This window comes from Meriones unguiculatus, chromosome 7, assembly GCF_030254825.1.
Source record: "Meriones unguiculatus strain TT.TT164.6M chromosome 7, Bangor_MerUng_6.1, whole genome shotgun sequence".
In the NCBI taxonomy this organism is placed as follows: Eukaryota; Metazoa; Chordata; class Mammalia; order Rodentia; family Muridae; genus Meriones; species Meriones unguiculatus.
In genome coordinates, this window is record NC_083355.1 from 100,658,826 (window position 1) to 100,667,192 (window position 8,367).

At 36.3% G+C, this 8,367-nt stretch overlaps 1 non-coding gene across 1 annotated transcript; it reads left to right on the forward strand.

Annotated features, from left to right (window-relative positions):
• The first annotated feature begins 7,638 nt into the window (after window positions 1-7,638).
• Window positions 7,639-7,745, forward strand: LOC132655487 (U6 spliceosomal RNA). The gene has a single exon (XR_009593295.1). It is a non-coding gene; the product is annotated as a U6 spliceosomal RNA (small nuclear RNA).
• Window positions 7,746-8,367: the final 622 nt, after the last annotated feature.

Here is an 8,367-nt window from a genome sequence, read left to right on the forward strand (position 1 = left end):
GAAGAGACCTTGGGAGTAATCGCCAGCCTAGTTTAATTTGTTTAGAGCGGGGGGGGGGGGGGGGGCGAGGGGATGCCTTTTTTCAATTCATTGACTTCTTTTGTCTGCATCCTTCTGCTTTCTGGAAAAATACTGAGAGAACTTAGTTTAATATGGGTTTTGTATTTGGCAATTAATATTTACTATTGATCTATCTTTTCATAATGCTGCTGTTAATCCTAAACAGCTGTTTAACCACATCACCACACAGAGACTATGATTTATTTAATTAACCTACATCACAATGCTGGGCAATAGTTGTTCCATCCTAAAACTCCAAGCCCATGTAGTTTCCTAACATTCAGATTCACCCATTATACTTGCTTTTTGTGAAATCTTAGGTCTGGTTCATCTCTCCATCTCTTTCCAAGACCTCTCCTCCTGCCTCTGCTCTCCCAGCTCTGCTCTCTCTCCTCCTCTGCCTCCCACACCTTCCTGTCTTCTGGCTCCTCCTTCTCTTCCTGTTTCCTTTCCATTGCTCAACATTATGACTGCTTTCTTTATTTTGGCATGTTTACACAAAGTTGAGACAGGTGATGCTTAGAATAAGTATCACAATGCAATGTCCAGATTGAATCCAGAGAGTGGGGGAGAGAAATCAGCATTTGAATAAACAAGAGTAAAGTGTATACATTCCAAAAGAACATTATACCAACCCATGGGGTATAAAATTTATAAAGAGACCTGTAAAGACCTGTAAAGTTAACTTGTTCCTCTTAGGGTCACAGTGTGAACAATGAATACTTATTTTTAGTCACACATTCATTCAGTTTTTTGATATTCTTCAAAGAAATCTATTTGATTGATAGGTCTATTCTAGAATTTTAAAATATGTAATGTTCCCAAATATTATAGCAGAAAATGAAAGAGTTAATTGAAAAATAATATTTTCCTGGACATAGTTCAGGCAACACATCACTTTCATGGCTTAAATGCTGCCCAGTTTCAATTCACTGTGCTCATGCACACACACACACACGCACACACACACACACAAACAGCAATAGTAACAAAATCTAGAAGCTAAGGGTGCTGGCATAAATTCCGCAACAGAAAGACTAAGGAAGATTTACCATAAGCCAGATTTAACTGCATATTCAGTTCAAGGACAGATTTGGCTAATGTACTGAGTTTCTGTTTTTGTTTTTTCTTTGTTGATTATTTGTTTGCTTGTTTGTTTGGTTTTTTACTTACAAAGACAGGGTTTCTCTGTGTATCAAGTCCTGGCTGTTCTGCACTTGCTTTGTAGTCCAGCCTGGCATCGAACTCACCCACAGAGATCTGCTTGACTCTGCCTCCCATGTCCTGGGATTAAAGTTGTGTACCACTACACCCAGCTTGTGCTGGGTTTCTTATTCAAAGCTAACGACAGCTACAAAACAAAACAGGAGATTTGACAAACCAATCTACTGAACGACATTTAGAAAACTAACAGTAAAAAAGGGTACTTTCAGTCTGAAAACAGATTATGACACTTCTTAAATCATGCTCAGTGTTGAAAGGCTGACAGCTTTCATTGTAATGTCAGCAAGAAAACAAAGACACATATTTGTTCTTTTTCTGTTTAAAACTGTGATGGAGCTTCAGCTATTAAACAGAGATAAAAGCTCTACATAATGAAAACAAGCCAACATACATCTCACCACAGAGAACATGATGTTGTATAGAGAAAACACGGGATTCACAGCAGATGATTATCCAGACCAATTGCATCATCACATGCACATTACATAAGCTTAGTATGCAAAGATCTATTTTATTTCTCTACATCATAACCATAATTCAAATGTAATTATAGGCCCTTCATTCCCAATATCATCAAAATAAAAAAATGTTAAGCACCCAACTAACAAAAGATGTGCAAGAGCCATTTATTAAAATACACAAAATGGTAATAAGAGAATCCCCAAAGACAACCCCAAATAAATTAATAGGTATTTTGTATTCATAAATTATAGAAATTAATAATGTTAAAAATATTTAAAAATCCTAGTACAGACCGAAATTTTCCCAGATATTTGCTGCCGTTTAACAAAAATAAAAATTGAAACTGAAATGTATGTAATATGGCAAGAATTCACAAACAAATTATCTTTATTCAACTTCTTATGTGCATATGCTAATTAAGCAGTTGTTTTGTGCTGCTGGATATATAGATGAGAAAGAAATATTAGACCCGTACCTTATAGCATAAAAATCAATTTAAAATGAAGCAAATACTTTTCCATATAAGTTAAAATTATATAGTAAAGATAAACACATGCATAACTGATCTTAACTTGAACAATAACTTCTTTCTTAGGATGTGAAAATCAAATGCATGAAAGAAAAGAAAAGACAAAACTTATTTTCTCATATTTATAAATATTTGAGCTGCACTTCACGCCATTAAAATGGAAAATAACCCAAGCCATGGAAGAATGTGTTCGCATACCTTGCACATGATAAAAATTGACTACTTGAAAAAGATGTATAATAACAATTTTTTTTAAAAAATACACAATCATGTTATTCAAAAAACAAATGATGATTTGCATAGTTACCTTCCAAGAAAGTTATGCAGGTGATAATAAGCTGCCAAAGAGATGCCAGAAACCAGTAGTCAGTGGGGAAAACAAATCAGACTGCATTTGGAAGATACAGCTTCTCACGCACAAAGCTTCCTAAATTATGTTCTTATACATAGTTCTGTGTGACTATGGAAGGTGAGAGGGTTCTGATTATCTTGCTGGGGGAAAAGTAAAGCAATACAGGTTTTTTTTTTGTTGTTTTTTTTTTTTTTTTTTTTTTTTTGGAATATGGTCTAGTAGCATCTCAAAATATAAAACATGGAGAATGTGCTTCTCAATAAGTTTAGTCCCGGAGAAAATCTTAAAAACTCAAATCCCATTGGACACCTCACTTCAGGAAATTCCTAACAGAGCTAGTCACAAGTATCAAAATGTGAAAAAAAAATCTATCAAATGAGTAGACAAATACATTTTATTCCCACGTAATAGAATATATTTAAGAAACATGTGAATGTATTGCTCAAAGCTGCCACATGGAAGAATTTTTTTTTAACATTATGCTAAAAAGAGAAAAAAAGACAATCATAAAAGTTTGGCAAGTCTATGAATAGAAAAAAATAGAGTCTCTTCCGAGACTGGGAGAGGAAGGGGAAAGGATAGGGGTGAGTAATGGACATGGCTTTCCCTTGTAAGGATGGCAAGGTTCAAAAATCTTATAATGGTCACTGTTGCAAGCTTTGTTGATGATACAAAATGGCACTGAGCTATACCTTTATACAGCCTTTTGTGATATGTGACATATTTTAATAAAGTGAGAGTCAATAGAAATGTGTTCTGAGAAAGATAGTAGGGACCAAGTGTTTTTATTTATTAACCCAGTTTTGAAGTGGCTAAGGTCTAACTCACTCATGATATTAATCCTTCATGGGACCAAAATGGCTGCTCTCACTGTATTAATATGACCTGAGATTAAACACAAATTCTCTTTTAAAAATATGTCAACTAGGAATAGCGCTTCCTCAAGATCCAGCCATACCACTACTGGGCATATATCCAAAAGAGGCTCAAGTACACAAAAAGGACATTTGCTCAACCATGTTTGTAGCAGCTTTATTTGTAATAGCCAGAAGCTGGAAACAACCCAGATGCCCCTCAACTGAAGAATGGATGCAGAAATTGTGGTACATCTACACAATGGAATATTACTCAGCAATGAAAAGTAAGGAAATCATGAAATTTGCAGGTAAATGGTGGGATCTGGAAAGGATCATCCTGAGTGAGTTGTCTCAGAAGCAAAAAGACACACATGGTATATACTCACTCATATAGACATACAACATAGGACAAACCCACTAAAACCTGTGCATCTAAAGAAACTAAGCAAGAGAGAGGACCCTAACTAAAACGTCCAATCCCCATCCAGAAAGGCAAAGAGGATGGACATCAGAAGAAGAAGAAAACAGGAAACAACCTAGGAACCTACCACAGAGGGCCTCTGAAAGCCTCTGCCCTTCAGACTATCAAAGCAGATGCTGAGCCTGATGGGCAACTGTTGGGCAGAGTGAACAGAATTTTAGGTAAGAACTGGGAAATAGTAAGAGCTGGAGAGGACAGGGTCTCCACAAGGAGAGCAACAGAACAAGAAAATTTGAACATAGGGAACTTCCCAGTGACTCATACTCCAACCAAGGACTATTCATGGAGATAACCTAGAACCCCTGCACAGATGTAGCCCAGGGCAGTTCAGAGTCCAATTGGGTTACATAGTAATGTGAAGAGGGACTGCCTCTGACATAATCTGATTGGCCTGCTCTTTGATCACCTCCCTCTGGGGGGGAGGGGGGTTCAGCCTTACCAGGCCACAGTAGAGGACAATACAGCCACTTTTGATGTGAACTGACAGACTAAGATCAGAAAGGAGAGGAGAACCTCCCCTATTAGTGGACTTGGGGAGTGGCATGCAAGCAGAGGGAGGAGGGAGGGTGGGATTGGGATGGGAGGAGGGAGGGGCTTATAGGGGGATGCAGAATGAATAAAGTGTAATTGATGAAAAAAAAATATGTCATTTTTACAACAACTACTACCACCACTATGATGATGATGATGATGCATACATTGATGAAATGTGTTTGTATGTTTGAGGGCACCCATATGATAAGGTATACATGTTGAGGTCACAGTATAACATGAAGGAGTGCACTCTCTCCTTTATTCGGAAGATGTAACTCAGATCATCAGATTTGCACATCATCTATCTTACCTCTTCGGTCATCTCACTGGACTAGAAAGCAAATTTCCAAAGTGTATCTTGTCCTCCAACCAATAAATGGAAGTGCTTTAAATTTACTTATCATTAATCATTTTCTAATTTTAATATTGACTTATTTTTTTTTTCATTCTTGAAATTGTGTTCTACTTGAAGCAGCTATTTCCTTCAGTCGCATTATGGCTAGGTGTTCCAGAATTAAGAAAAACTATAGGACATCCAGTGGTTATGAACTCTTACACTGATAGAACACTAAACCATTCCATAAGAACAGTAAGTGGAGCTTATCTTTGAGAAGAGGAAAACAGCATCTCAAAGCCTCTACTTTCACTTTCTGAAAACACCTCCTTCATGGCACCATTTAGCGCTCCTGACCGTCCTACTGCAATGTGTATGTCTTGTCAACAAGTTCTGCAAATTATCCTCTAAGCATTCATTTCACATCTTGTAGTATTTAGTGTCTGTCTTTTATTGTCTCTTCAGTACATTCATTTCTGCCAAATGTTTTCTTTGAAGGAAGGAGGGAAAAGACATACTGCAGCCACTAAGAGCAGCCAGACCAAATCCTCTTCAAAATATTAAGAGTGATGAAATTGCATATAAATTATTTTGGATCACAGTTATTGGAAGGGTGTAGGATGTTTTCTAATCTTCATAAACAATGCTGTCAACCACTTCAGAAAACAGTCCTGAGCAGATCATTGTTACATCTTTCAAATGCATAGCTTGGAGCAATCTGAGAAAATGCCTACTGTAGGCTGTCTTATTTATTTATTTATTTATTTATTTATTTATTTGCACTCAGATTTCTAATATACAAATATACGATGGCTTTTAAGTCTGGCTGTATTCACTATCCCTCAGCAAACAGAATTTTGATGAGTACGTAGCTGTCATTAACAGATGCATTAAATTTGTAATAAAGATCACAAGTTTAAAAAATAATATTACAACTAATTTCCAACTATTTTTTACTTGTTTTCTTGAATTAAGGACTACTGATAATTTTACTTTGAGCTAGGTGTGGTGACACATACCTTTAATCCCAGCTCTCATAGGGGAAGAGACAGGTGGATTGCTATGACTTCGAGGCCAGCCTAGTCTACAAAGTGAATCCAGGATAGTCAAAGCTACTCAGAAAAAAGAAAGAAAGAAAGAAAGAAAAAAGTCTCTCTCTCTCTCTCTCTCTCTCTCTCTCTCTCTCTCTCTCTCTTTTTACTTTGATCAGCCTGCTCATCAAGAAATAACTTGAATAGGAGATTGAACTCTTTGTCTGGTTTGGAAATAAGGACATTTCCTATTTTTCATCACTTCCATCATCATCATCTTTATTATCATCCCATTTTGTTATTTCAAGAAGCTGCCAGATGCCAGCCAGCAAGAAATAGCATTATACTATGTGGAATGTTATTATGGATGTTCTGAGAATACATCCCTATATTGCAAAGACCTTATACCAACTAAGTTAATTTTGGAGGGAAATAAAGAAAAACAACACACACACACACACAAAAAAAAAAAAAACAATAAAAAGAAAACAAATAGAATCCATTTCATTGTAGTACACTACTTGAACATATTCAGAGAGTAGGTCTTACGCTTTGTTAGTGGGTTTAACTTTCTTGAATGATATTTCAAACCCAAACAGCATTTTATTCATTTTCTTTCCTGCACTAATGTGAGGTTGTATTTTTCTGAGAGATTAGAAAAGGACACAAATGAATTGTTTTATAATGATTAAAGAATTTAAAGTATGTGAGAGAGATAGAGAGAAAGGAGCAAGCAAGCAAGAAAACATGTCTTGTGTGTGGTGTGGTGTGTGTGTGTGTGTGTGTGTGTGTGTTGCCACATGTATACAGATGTTTGTTGAGGCCAAAAGAAGCTGTCAGACACCCTGTGGCTGGAGTTTCAAGCAACTGTGAGCCACTTGACATGGGAGCTCCAAACTCCAGTTCTCTAGAAGAGTTGTCTACTTAAACACTTGATCCATCTCTCTATTGCCATTTTCTTCTGAATGAATCTGGAGGGGGTTAAACAGGAAAAGAGTGGATTCTCACAAGTATAATAAAGAATGATAAAGAAAATTGGAGCTATTGAACAAGTGGAATCATAAAATGAAAGAAAAATTGATCACTGGGGTGTAGAAGTCAGAAAGGATAGCAGTATAACATAAACATGCAAAGGCGTCATCTCTCGTTAGGATTTTATTAGCTGCAAAGAAGTGGGGCATGCTAGAAAGCCATGGCTTTGTGGAAGTAAGGAATTCTTTCATTTATTAAAGAGGTTGGATTTCTTATTATCAATTACTCCTCCCTTTACTTCCCCATCCCAAGTACTTATGAGACTTTGCATATTTCTCCATATTTAGCGTATTTTAAAGGTTATTTTTGTATAAAGCTAACACTGTTGTCACTTGGAGACAGAAAAAAATACTATTATTCACTTGATTGAAATAGGTTTGATGAGACATACCTGATCACACAAGCCAGCATGGGGGAGCCATGGGAAGTAAACATTAGAAAGGAGACTGACCTTTTAGATTAGCTTGATAAAGAAGATGTATAATAAAAATCCCTGCATTTCATTGAAAAAAAAAAAAAAGAATATATGTGTGCCACTACTCCATCCATATGATTATCATGTCATTCCTGTCATTGCTGTATTTCATAGTTGTCATAGCTTGGTAGGATTATTGATCAAATTTAAAGGTCAAGTGTTTGTGTGGCAACAAACCCCAGCTGACACATCTACAGAACTATTTCTGAGCCTTGAGCTCATAAAAGTTTCCATAGAGTGTAGTAAGATTTTAAAGTACAAGCTTAAGCGCTGACTTCCACAGCACATATACTAAAATTGGAACAATATCAGTAAGATTAGCATGGCCCCTGATCAAGGATGACACACAAATTCATGAAGAGTTCCATATTTTAACGGCAATGATATTAATATTAATACTTAAAATAATAATACACTGAAAAGGACCAGATTAATAGAAATTCCTATGTGGGGTTACATCTCCTAGAAATGTTAGGGAACCTACATCCCTGAAGTCTGAACAAAATGTTTGCTTAAACAAGACAGTAGCAAGAACACTGATAGATATGCTAGCATGAATGGGAGGAATCTCACAGGGTCCCAATTCTAGAAAAAGAATGAGAGGCAACTAAGAGTATTGAGAGTGAGAGAAATAACCTTCCCCAGGGAAGAATTCCCCAGTTATCTAATATCAAGTGGTCATCCCTGAAATCATATGGACAAAAGTAATATTATATAGATAGGACAAGTTGTGTTGACATATAATTTATATATATATTTATAATTTATAAATATTTATTAATTTGTGATTTATAATAAAAATAGTTATATATAATTAAAGTAATTGATAATAAGTAAACTCTTTTTTTTTTCAATGCAGTTTATTCAGGAACCTTGAACAATCATCTGACCCTGGGGAAAGCCAGCCCACAGCTTAAATAGCCTCTGGGTAGCCAACCCCAGTGTGCCACGTAGGCAATGCAGATAGGTCCACATACACGGAAGCAAGCCAGATCC